Raw genomic sequence first — 12319 nt, 5'->3', positions numbered from 1 at the left:
GTGGCCTAACGCTGACCCATCGGCATGCAACGACCCGTGGAGAGGTTGCCGCCTCGAGATAGGCCATGGCTGCGGGACTAGCCAAGCCGCCGGAACAGGTTGTGATCACGTGACTGGCAGCAGCAACTCCTGGACCTAAAGTCACGTCATAAATTGAGTGCGCCCTCTGGTCAGCGAGCAATCCGGTGACTGGCTGAAGACCAGATGACGGCCCATGTAGTGCTCGCACAGTCTTTGTCGTCGCGGTTGCTTTCCAATGGGGCCCCTGTACCGTACAGTGACTTCCATCCCACGGGTGATGATGGCGGCCTTGCCGTGGAGCACACAAATGTGTAGCGTCACACTTCAACCAAACGTTTGCCAGAATTACCAGATAACGTGCTTGGTTCCAACTCTCATTTTATGACGTGTTGCGTAATGGTATTGCATTTTAAATGGAGTGGTTTTTATAAAACTAGCTTCCATAGCTTGTGGAATCTCACCACTACCGATCAACTATCTACCGAGGCAGACATCGTTTGCACGAAAAAAGCAAAGCAGTCTAATCAGTAATTCAATTCAATACAGTAATTACCTTGTTACTTGCCAATTTTGCGCCTCATGACTATGCTGAAAAGCAGAAAAGAATTGGCATGAAGCATTAGTTTGATGTTTCAACATTTGAACACCACCTCGTAAACCAACACATTCGGGTAAACCGAATTATTCGCGGAACTTAGATGGCTCTGCAGGCCGCGATGCGAAGCACAAGTGATTGCACAACCCTTGTGTGGTTTCGAAGGCTGGTGTAAAATGAAACCGCCGTCGGACTTTTCCCTTTAGTCTAATTTATTCCGATTGATGCGGTGTCCAACTCTCGATTGGATACCTACAGGTGTTTTCTTCAGCAGCAGGGGCGAGAAGGGCGGACTTACTTGGCTGGTGGGGACTCTTGACTGCCGTGACCCACGGATGGGTTGCGATATGTGAATTGGCAGCTGCTCCGGGAGTGGTTACGGCTACGCTACAGGGTACGATGCCGGCATAGGTTTTGATCACGAGAATGGGCGTGAACAATGCACTGGCCGCGACTCAGGGTCTGGCTGTGATCCCCAACTGGCTGCAGCCCTGAAATTTGTTGCAGGGCCTGGTCTTCACTTCGCTCTACACCCTGGACCGGCTATGGCCTTGTGACTATCTTGTGACTATCTGGGTCCTTGAGACTGGCAGTGACCTTTGGAGAGACAGTGAGCCCTTGAAGACTGTCAGCGAGGCAGTTTCAGAGCCTTAACCCCCAGACTGGTTGGGGCTCTTCTGCGGCGGTGGTCCGAAAACTGGCGCCCACCACAATGGGCCTAATGGCGCCTCCTGAAGCAGCTGCACCCTGTTTGTTGTCGAAGGTGCATGTTTAAATTCAGAACTTACTTGTTAAAAAAAACTACTACCGTGCTCTCTTCAACTTTTGGTGGCCTCGCTCCTCAAGCTCGCAATTAGTGTTGCGATAGTTTTTTGAAATGGGTTGCTAAAGTGGGCTACCACTAAGCTAACTTTTGCTTGCGATCTAGCTAAAATCGTAGCAGAAGGCTTGGAGTAAATTTTAGGTAGCACAGTTTTGAATGCTATAATATATACTAGTGCTTTAGCATGAAAGAAAACTTTTACTCAAACGCCTCACATTTGCCTACGCTCCGTGTGCGTATGGCACAAAGAATAAATTTACCATTGGTACGGGGAGCTTTTTCTTTACTGTTACACACAAAACAATAGATGATGACAGCAGAAATTTAGCGTTTACAGTCATATTAGACTGTTTTAGTAAAGCGTAAGAGGCATCGCGCTTAGCACTAAAATATAGCGGGGTCGCACAGCGCGCGCGCAAGAGGATATAGCGGCCTCGCGCATAGTGTGCCTCCGTTATTTTCAGAATCAAGCGGGATACATTAGTGCTCGCAAATTACGCACGCTAAAGCATAGCATTGTCGAACATGGCAGCACCCATGACTGCCGCTTCACCGTGAACTGTCGTGATGGTTACGGTGACACTCTCGTTGAACGCCAGTGACTATTTAGACAAGCTTTCCATTTCTCTAAGTTCTCCGGAAATACTAGTCATGAGAGCATAGTGTATCCATTTTCAGATATCTTTCTGCGATACCGGCAACCTTTGGTCAGAGGAGACGCGTTCGCATAGAAACAACAGTACGGCTGCTAATGGATTGGCTTGGCTTGGATAAAATTGTCTCGAGGCTCCAGACGGTGACCTGTCATTGAACGTCTTCCTTGCGATTCCGGTACTTTCAAATAAATGTCTTGAAGGGACGCACACCATAACGTCCTGCAAAGGTAATTGTGTTAAACGTACTTAACGCTACAAACTCTATTCTAAAACTGTCTGTCTAAAATGCTGCTTTGAGTAATTGCTCTTAACTAGACGGCGAACCAATCTGTTCTGGAGCTTTGATTACATGAACCTAGATAGCGTGGTACAGTTTTGCACCTTGCGGCGCATAGTCCTTTTACGCCATACTAAAACTCTGTCGCATAGCGTCCCGCAAAGGTTTAGAGTGTGGAACACGCTAAGGCTAACGCAATCAATTTAAGCCATAAATAAATGTGTCTTTGGTGAGGTGCCAAACACAGCATCTTTGAAAATAACACAACTCTAATATTGCTCGCACGCAAGAGCACTCGGCCCCCACGTCATCGCTAAATGATCAGTTCGTGGCGCTCCTTGATGGATAGCGAAATTCTGCAAGACATACAAAGCTTCATGTTAACGAGGTAACGGCACTTACGTGACCTTCATGCAGGTCAAACTACGCCCCCTTCCCTTGGTCTATACGAAGGCTTTTGGCACTACTGGTTTATCCGAAACACAAGCGCTAAAGAGGAAGTGCATTCAGGCTTAGGTTGAACCACCTCCAGCTGCTCCCACGTGGGCGCATTTCTACAGTTTTTTTTATCTTATGATTAAGCTGCCGCGTTCGCAATCTCTGACTAAAGCGAATAAATGTCCACCAAACGGCCGTATTTGTTGAGTGCTGCACCCGGAGCGTCAAGACGAACTCGGATTGTATATTTTCACACAGGCTCTATAGCCTGTGTAACACCATACCGACTCGCCAGCCATATCACGGCCCGAAACAGCGAGAATCAACCGAAACAGCCAAGACACCATAAAGCTCTCGGGCGATAGCGCTCGCGTCCGAAAACGGGACGTCCAGGTCGAACCTGCCTCGGGCTCTGAATCTCGCTCGCGCTCACCCGTTTGCTTCGTGAGCACATATGTGCGTTCCTCAGGGAGCTCGCGCTCTTGGGGTGGGTTCCAAACTTCTTGAGTATGTCCGATGTGCGAGTGTGACTAATGATTATCTGTTGCTCATGCCAAAGCAGGCGTAACCGCGCAGCTCTTCCTCGCCAGTGAAGCTAAGGAAAAGAAACCGCGCCGGTTACAGTCCTCGGTGAAGCCTGTTCTGTGCGCCGGAATCGAGACTGACGACGTGCGACTGATTTGCAGCCAAGGATCCACATGAGCGTGCGCGTCGCGCCTGATGATTGCGGATCTACAGCGGATTTCAGGTGATAGTTGAACTCGGAGCTCTCTGTGTATTTTTGCAGTATGAGGCGTATCACACATAAATCTGGGCCAATCTTCAAATGCTGTAAGAGAGAACTTGAACGAGCACGACGCCGTGTCATTACAATAGATCTATCATGTCGTCTGCAGCGTGACATTACTCACTGCAGGGTAATCACAGTTACAGGCGGGGCATTTCTGGTCATTTATTACAGTCGCTTAGGTGAACTATATTTATCTAACTTCTTTGTCTCTTTTTCCTGATTTGGCGTTGCTGTGTAGATAAGTATACGTAGAGCGGGATCCCCGTCCTAGCGATGTTGGGCAGACATCATCGTTGGCGTTAGCCTGTAGGATATTGAAGAGGAAAAGTTAGCGTATATTATTCTAATATTTGTTTACCCACCTACTCCTTTAATTGTGTCGTTTTTTGAGTTGGCTGTTTCCAGTTACAGTATATGAAATCATGCCAATTGCAAGAGTTATTGTAACTGGAGTACATAGATATTAGCGCACGTTATACGCTCCAAGTGGTCAAAAACAAAACAAAACAAAAAAGATCCCGCGACCCACTCAGTCGTGAATAATTATATTTAGCGCACAAAGCTAAACCGCCTTTCTCTTGATTATTGTCTGCATCGAGCCCAAAGTAGCCGTAAAAGCAGCGATACGAGTAAGCATAATCAGTTATATCATTATAGTTAAATGATATTAATTTAGGTTTATCACAGTGAGCGTATTAGTTTATAAATGCAGAAAGCTTTACACATCGTAACCATAGTTTGAGGTGCTAGGCTACGGGGCGAAAGCAGCATAGTGTGGTGGCGTCATCACAGAAACGACAATGGTTTTCCCATTTTGCCCGACGAACGGCACAATGTCCCATTTCAGTACACCACCGTAGTCGGTGTGGAAGCGGCCGTATAAGAAGAGCGTCATTGAAAGTACATTCGAATCTTTGCTCCAGAGGGCAACGACTGCAGCGAGGGCTTGGTGTAGCCCTTGGGATGACAGCAACCTCTGGACTGGCGGTGAACGGTGCCGTAGTGGTGACCCATGGATTTTCAGCTACCCTTCGACAGGTTACCCTTCAGCTACCCTTCGACAGGCTGTGGCTCAGGGACTGGCTTAATCACCAGAACAGGCTTTCTTCACGTGACTGGCAGCAACTCCTGGACCTAAACTGAGTGTGCCCTCTGGTCAGCGAAGGGGTAAGGTGACTGGCTGAAGACCAGATAGCAGCTGATGAAGTGCTTGCACTGTTATTGTTGTCGCTGTTTTTTACCAATGGGGCTTCTGCCTCTAAGGTAACTTCCGTCCCATTTTTGAGAGTTGCAGCCTTGCCGTGGAGCATGCACATGTGTACCGCCACACTTTGAGCAAACGTTTGCCCACAATACACAATCACATGCTTGGGGCCAACTACTTTTTTTATCGTGTCGCCTATTAGTATTGCATTTCTATATGGAGTACTTTTGCTAAAATATAGCTTCCAAAGCTTGTCGAATCTCATCAATGGATCAACTGGCTACTCAGGCAAGCATCACTTACAAGAAAACGTATTGCAGTTGATTCTGTAATTGAATTCAATACAATAATTACCTTCTTACTTGCTAATTTGAAGGCCCATGAATATCCCGGAAAGCTGAAGGAAATTGGCGTGAAGCTTTAGTTTCATGTTTCAACATTAGAGCACCGCCTTGTAGACCGACATATTCAATCAAATCGAACTATTCGCAGAACTTACATGATTACGTAGGCGGCACTGCGAAATGCAGCTCACTGTGCGATCCTTTTACGACGTAGAAGGGTGGCGTCAAATGGATCTGCCGTCGCACTTTTCCCTTTAAGCGATAATATTTAGATTGGCGCGATGTGCAACTCCCGATTGGATGCACACAAGTATTCTCTTCAGCTGCAGTAGCGATACGGGCGGACACGCAGCGATTACTTGGCTGCTGGTGATTCTGGACTGGCAGTGACCCAGGGATGGGTTGCGACATGAGGATTGGCTGCTACTCCGGGATTATCCACCGCTGAACTACAGAGTACGCTACCCGTATAGGCTTTGTTGTGGAAAGTGGGCAGGAACAATGTACTGGCAATGGCTCCGGGTCTGGCCGTGGTCCCCAACTGGCTGCAGCCCCGAAATTGTTGCAGGGCCTGGTCATCACTTGCAGTGACCTCTGGACAGACAGCGATGACTTGAGAGCAAACAACCCGAAAACGGCTTGAGGCCCTGGTACGGCGGTAGTCTGAAAACGTCGCGGGCCACAAATGGCGCCTCCTAAAGCAGTTTCTTCCTGTTTGCTGTGCAATGTGCGCATTAACATTCACATTTTACTTGTTATTACAACTGTCAACATTCTCCCTTTAAGTTTCATTGGTCTCGCTTCTCCCACTCGCGAACAGTGTTGCCAAAATGTTTTAGTGGGTCCCTAAAGCGAGATAAAAAATCGCTAAATTTCCGCTAAACATTCCTTTGAACTATTGAAATCCTCGCTGATGGTTTTAGGTAACATTTAGGCAACATAGTTTGGAATGTTACAGCATATGCAATCGCATTGGCATGCCATAATGTTTTTACCAAAACGCCTTACGTGGTTCATGTGAGTAAGGCATCAAGTGCAAATTTCCCAGCGGTACAGTAGGCACATTTTTTGATATTGCACTAACGAAATAACAGTTGATGACAGTCTAAATTTTGCGTTTACACCCATATTGTGAGGTTACAAATCGAGCAGGTTTCAAAAGAACGAGAGAAATCAGGTTTTCCTTGCATTGAAGGTGCACTCGGTCCCCACGTTATCACTGAAAGTTGTGATGTTCTCCGTTCTTCTTGAAGGATAGCAAAATTTCAACACATAAAAGGTCACCTGTTAACGAGGCGATTTACGTGACCTTCATTCAAGTCAAGCTACGCTCCTGTGCTTTGGTCTACATGAAGACTCCTTGCAGTACTGATTTGTCCAAAACACATGTGATAAAGAAACAGTGTACTCAGGTTCCGCGTGAAGGATCCCCAGTTGCTACCAAGTGTACACTTTTCGACAAGCTGATCTTACGATTAAGCTGGTGCGTTCGCAGTCTGGCAATAAAATGAGTAAATGTCCACCAAATGTCCTTATTTAGTGAAAGCGAAATCTAGAAGCTGCAGAACTGGAAGACCTTGTAGTAAGACGTTACCGCTACAGAATGAAATTTTTCTTCTTACTCTATAACAATCAATTAGGAATAGATAAAACATCATGTATTTTACTGGCTAGTCACCGCTGCACGCGCTCTTAACAAAAAGGTTAGAGATTTTTTTCTGCAGGACCAACGCATTTAAACATTCTTTTTTTCCCCCACACGATTTCCGAATGGAACGCACTACCTGCCACAACTGTCGACTGTCCAACGGTTTCATCCTTTCTTTCTGCACTTTGTGAATAGGTCATAGCGTTCATCCCTCGTTTTTACCAGTCAAATCTTGATTGTGAAAGGTTTCTCTTATGTTGTTTATTATGCAGATTCTTGTTCAGTGTCTGTTTTCTTGTTTGATCTTATTTCATATTTGTTTTTTTTTTTCAAATGCCCACTCCTGCCTAAGGCCTGGTAACAAGGCTGGCAGTACTTGTAAAATAAATGAATAAATAAAAGTGCAGTACCCTAAGTTTTAAAGCCAACTTTGAGAGGTTTCATAAAAAAAACAACATGCATTTCCCTTTTGAGCAGATTATGGATCGTTTGAAGGCAACTATTTCTATATCAAAATCACAGAGCCTACGCGTCACACAGCCAAATTCGTGCGCTTACAACGAGCTTATGATTGAGAAATTGCATTATAGAAGCCTATTTTCAAAGCAACTTTCCTATGAAAGAAATCGCTAAAATGTCGCTAATTGTTCTATGCCGTTGTTTAAACGCCACCGGTGGCTAAATTGACAAGTTTGCCACAATACAAACAAGAAAGCAGTTAATCGATCGACAAAATCGCTAAAATATTACAATTGCTTACGTTTGTGTAGATGCTGCCTGTCAGGTCTATCGCATAAACCTCTTGTGCCTTGCACTATGAGGCACTCATATTTGGGATCATTGTCTATTTCACATATTGCGTCTATTCTAGACATATTGTATTTTAAAGCTTCAAACTCGGACTTCCTACATATTGCGTTCAGTGTGGGTGTTTACCTGAGCGTTTGTGAATCACACAGCTACGTTATTCGTGGCACAATGCAATTAGTAAGTTTAGTAAGTTCATTGTTTCAAAGTGGTTACAAGTTTTCTTAGATATGAAAAACTAAGGAGATGAAATGATGAAGTTATGTTGCAGCTTTTTCTATTGATCGTTGAAGATTGAACGTTTACCAATGCAGCTATTAAATTCCAGATTTCTATCGTTAACTCTACTACATCCATGTGCGTATATGGTGCTGCTCTCTTGGAAGAGGTAGACAACTTTGTTGAGAGGTACTTCGCTGCTGGTTGTGGGCCACTAGATATGTACCAAGTCATTGCCAATACAACGTTTTGTATATGTGGAACTGTGAATGTGCCTGAATAGGCAAACAAAATAAGACGAGAGACATGAAGTTGGCAACAAAGAATTATGCAGAATCTACACGGAAGCTGTCTATGAATACGTAAGCATTGTGCCACTTGCTCATATTCACTCAGTCCAGTCTCATTATCAATCTTACCAAGCTTGATTCCACAACGATAAACTGTTATCAGCCCTGATCGTTCATTACCATCCTTATCGAAACCAATGCGATCATTATCAATCCTTATCGGTATGTATCATGGTTATCGTACTCGATCTGCACTGTACCAAACCTTAACGGTTGTTATAAACCATGTCGCAATTGATCGGATCGTTATCAACTCTTATCTGTGCTTACCAACCTCATCAAACATAATCCTGCCCTTATCAACCCTTCTCGATCCACCATTTCTGTTGACAATATACTCGAAGGTGTGTGTATGGGCGTTATCTGAACAGCTAAGGTCAGTATCAGCAGTGTAAATGTCAAAATAGGTCCGCACGTGAAGTGCGGTTACCCAACTGTGTAATTGAGTGCACATAGTCCAACGAACAATGTGCTTCAAGTATGTCGCACCTTACTAGGCAATCTATTGCTTTTAAGTATTCGGTTAGACAGCGAACTAAAACGTTTTTGCGAATAATTCAATTTTCTTTCTCAATCGGCTGTCGAGTTCTTTTATGCAATGTTAAGATTGCAAGAATTGCTGCGTAATTGTGAACAGAAGGGTTAATCCTTTAAAGTATTTATTTATTTAGCTACTCTAAAAGTTCATGTGCCCATTACAAAAGGAAAAACAATACAGAAATATTGTGTGATACTTACAAATACATAAGCAAGAGGAGACCAAACCAAAGTGAAGGTACATAGCATAAATAGTTTATATACCATAAAAGCAAAATGAACATACGAAGGATGTGTGGCCAGGTCCATGCGGCTTTAAATATCTTCAACTGAAGTAAACCAGCAATAAGGAGATGACAATACAGATTTCCATACAACCACGAGAAAATAATTAAACAATCAGTGCAGTCATTCTATTGAAGGTGGGATAGAACTTGGCTTTGATAGTTTGATGCTTTAGTACAAGCGATAATATTTTTAGAGTGTGTTTTGTTTTTATACAGTGTGAAATGTTAGCAGTTCTTCTTACTGCAGAAAGAGATACAGCTTGAACAAGGCATTCAAGAAAGCTCGCAGAAAGACTTTCGTCACCTCACATAGAGCAAGGTTCCGCAGATATTGTCTCACAGTGTGTCAAACTATAAATCTATTTTACAAAAAATCATCCCTTTGAATTTAAGCAGTGCATGTTGCTGATTTTCTGACAATGCCACTATCCCGTAAGGTAGACATCCTGTACGGAAGGACTAATTTACTGCCTTATCCTGTACTCTCTCAAGTTTGTTCTACAAAGGAGTGTTAACTGGATGCCAGATGATTAAAAGATATGCTAACTCAAACCTCTTAAAAGATGTGTGAACGTCAGGTTTCGTTTCAGTATTGGAACGATACATAAGCCTTTATTATCTTTCACGCAGTATTTTCGAAAACATTAAATAATATCTTTTGTAAAGGAAATGTTTTCTTATTTGAATGTTTGCATACATGGTATAACACAGTGTTTATTCTGGATACGTTTAAAGAACAGCCAAGCAACATCAAATATTTTATCAGGTTTGTTCTTCCTATGTTATTTTCCATGTTGTGATTGACAGAGTTGAAATATTCGAGATATCAGTTAAGTGCGCCTTAGAGATTTGAGATCTGCTTCTTAATGTACTATGTGTGCATTCAATTGTGGATTGTGCATGCGTTTCATTGTCTCGGTTTCTTCCTTTGCCCTGTTTGAAACTTGAGAAGGCATGCGTATTATTAGTACGCTAAAATAGCATTTTTTAGTTTACGTCTGAGCCATTTTACCTCATTTACATTCGTTCTGTACATACGCGTCTGGTCCACTGCCGTCGAGCTGACATAGCATTCACCTAATGACGCGAATAACTGTAGAAACTTCAGGAAGTGCTTTCTTTCATTCAGCGTAAATAAACTAATTGAATAGTGGAAATGCTCAAGTTGTTGGCAAAAATTCTCATCTCAAAATTATGCGATTTGATATTTTGCACAATGAATACCTGTCGACATCTAAGAGAACATGTCTAACGTTCATGTCTAATTTTATACTTTCTTGTTTCTTGTCTAGTGAATTATAGTGTAGTTAACAAATACAGTTTCGATGGACATGATTACTGAAGCTACATGAATTGTTTCTTAAGCGTAGTTGTGAAAGGCCTCATGCAGTTGAATTTTTCTGTTCGGAAAATATTTGTGTCTGAAATCTTATTGGTTGTCTAAGCATGTGTTCATTACCATTTAGGTCGAACCTCATTCTTTCGACCCTGTCATTGTTGCGCGCAATCATCAGGCTTGATTATTTATGCACCGATATTCGTTTGACTACCTTTGTCGTAGAGCCAGGCAACTACCCTGAACGATGAAGTGTGTACGTGTACCAGTTGCACTTAGAACAGTGAAGAAGGAATTGGCGTACTCATTTGCATGCACCCCACCAGCTGACATCCCACACAGCGGTTTCCCGGAGGATGTTAGCCGACGAAAGGATTGACTGACGGTTCTCAAGGCTGCTGGTGTCGGCATGGTCGAATAGTACGTACATCTTTTTGGCACACTGTTAGCAAAAACTTTTTAGGTATACCTGCCTACAGGCATAGGTCTGTCTGCCTTTGTATAACCTATTGCTACAGTATCTGTAAAGAAATAAGGTTTGTCCGGAACTGGCAAATTAGTTTACCTTGGAATAGTGGACGGCCAGCGATGACGTCTTCAACACAAATGCTTTGAGCGCAAATGTAGGATATGGGCTCAGTGCAAAAGTGTAGTGTCTCGGATAATTTCGCCTTGGAGCTGTTAGAGCCTCTGTTAGAACCAAAAGCGGCGGCAAGCGCGAGCCCGGAAACTCCTCCAGAGAACGAGCGATCCTGATACCTACTACACCGACGCTAGCCTTTACTCTACACCACTAAAAGGCCCCAGAAAACAGGCATTCGTAACGGCAGTAACCAACCAAAGCAAGGTGGTGTCCTGCGCGTCTATACGAACCAGATCAAGCGCCACCGCGGAGGCAGCAGCCATAGCCCTCGCAATAAGAGAAGCAGAGCGAAGGGGACGCCCCGCATACATTCTGACAGATTCACAGGCCGCCTGTCGGTTATACCTCAGAGGCACACTTCCCAGGTGCGTCACTGATATCCTGGGCCCCGGATTGACTGAGGACCATGCCGTCGCCTGGTGCCCGGGGCACACGGGCCTGAGGGGCAACGAGGAGGCGAACTGCGTAGCTCGAGGACTCGCTGGCCGAGCTGCAGAACCCTCCTCGGGACCCCCTTCAGATTACTATGAGGAAACCATCACTGGCAGGCAGATTTTGGAGTACCAGCGCCTTACCAGACGGAAGTGCGCTCCTCCACATCCCAACTTAAGCAGCCAACAAGCCAGGGACTGGCGCCGCCTTCAAACAAACACATACCCGCACATATCGAGACTGCACGCAATCTTTCCAGAGGTATACACAACAGGGATATGTCCGTGGTGTAACGACCACACAGCCACACTGACACACATTACTTACCAGTGTACGGAGCGCCCAGCCCAGGCAGTATCTAGGCTGGTGAGCTCATCACAAACACTCACGACGTGGTCTTGGGAGGCACGGCTTTCCGAGCTGGCACTGGGAAGCCAACTGGCGACCCTGGACCAGGCCCGGCGAGCCGCTACGGCCAGTGGGGCTCTACAAGAAGGCTCCACCCGAGATTAACCCCACGGAGTTCCTTCGTACAATAAAAAGTTTATTCTCTCTCTCTCTTGTGGCGTTCGAGGCTCGGATTCAGGAGAGGCAGGAGGGACGTTCTCCGGCGGCCGCTAGGACGCCTCGACGTCCTCCTTGCCCCCCGCTCCGTACAGAGTGGAGACAAGCGCGACATTTACAACGGCGTTGGCCACGCGATTCGCGGATGCCGTGGTAAACGCCTTTGGCGGGCGCCGCAGGGACGCGTTGCCGGCGCTTGTGTTTCTTGTGTGCGGCTTGACACTACTTTACTGGCCTTCCTCCTGCTCCACTGGTCTCTTTTGTTTGGGAAAGCAGAGCCACGAATAATTTTTTTAGAGGATTTTTGGGGGCCGAGCGTCTTGCTTATATGGAACAGCACTGCTAGTT

The 12319-nt window shown here is 45.0% G+C and overlaps 1 protein-coding gene across 6 annotated transcripts in view; it reads left to right on the top strand.

Moving 5' to 3' along the window:
• LOC126527811 (uncharacterized) overlaps positions 1-12319 on the top strand; it is a 91892-nt gene that overhangs the window by 8400 nt on the left and 71173 nt on the right. For 3 of the 6 annotated variants that reach the window (XR_011890024.1, XM_072284214.1, XM_072284218.1), the window contains 3 exons: positions 1124-1379; positions 4524-4767; positions 10659-10752. The gene's annotated coding sequence lies outside the window, so the exon portion shown is untranslated. Of the gene's footprint in view, positions 1-1123; positions 1380-2874; positions 3559-4523; positions 4768-10658; positions 10753-12319 lie in introns of those variants that run through there. The other 3 variants (XM_072284215.1, XM_072284217.1, XM_072284216.1) reach the window with 3 other exon arrangements.

Source organism: Dermacentor andersoni, chromosome 9 (assembly GCF_023375885.2).
Source record: "Dermacentor andersoni chromosome 9, qqDerAnde1_hic_scaffold, whole genome shotgun sequence".
In the NCBI taxonomy this organism is placed as follows: domain Eukaryota; kingdom Metazoa; phylum Arthropoda; class Arachnida; order Ixodida; family Ixodidae; genus Dermacentor; species Dermacentor andersoni.
This window is presented reverse-complemented; position numbering and strand designations above follow the sequence as displayed.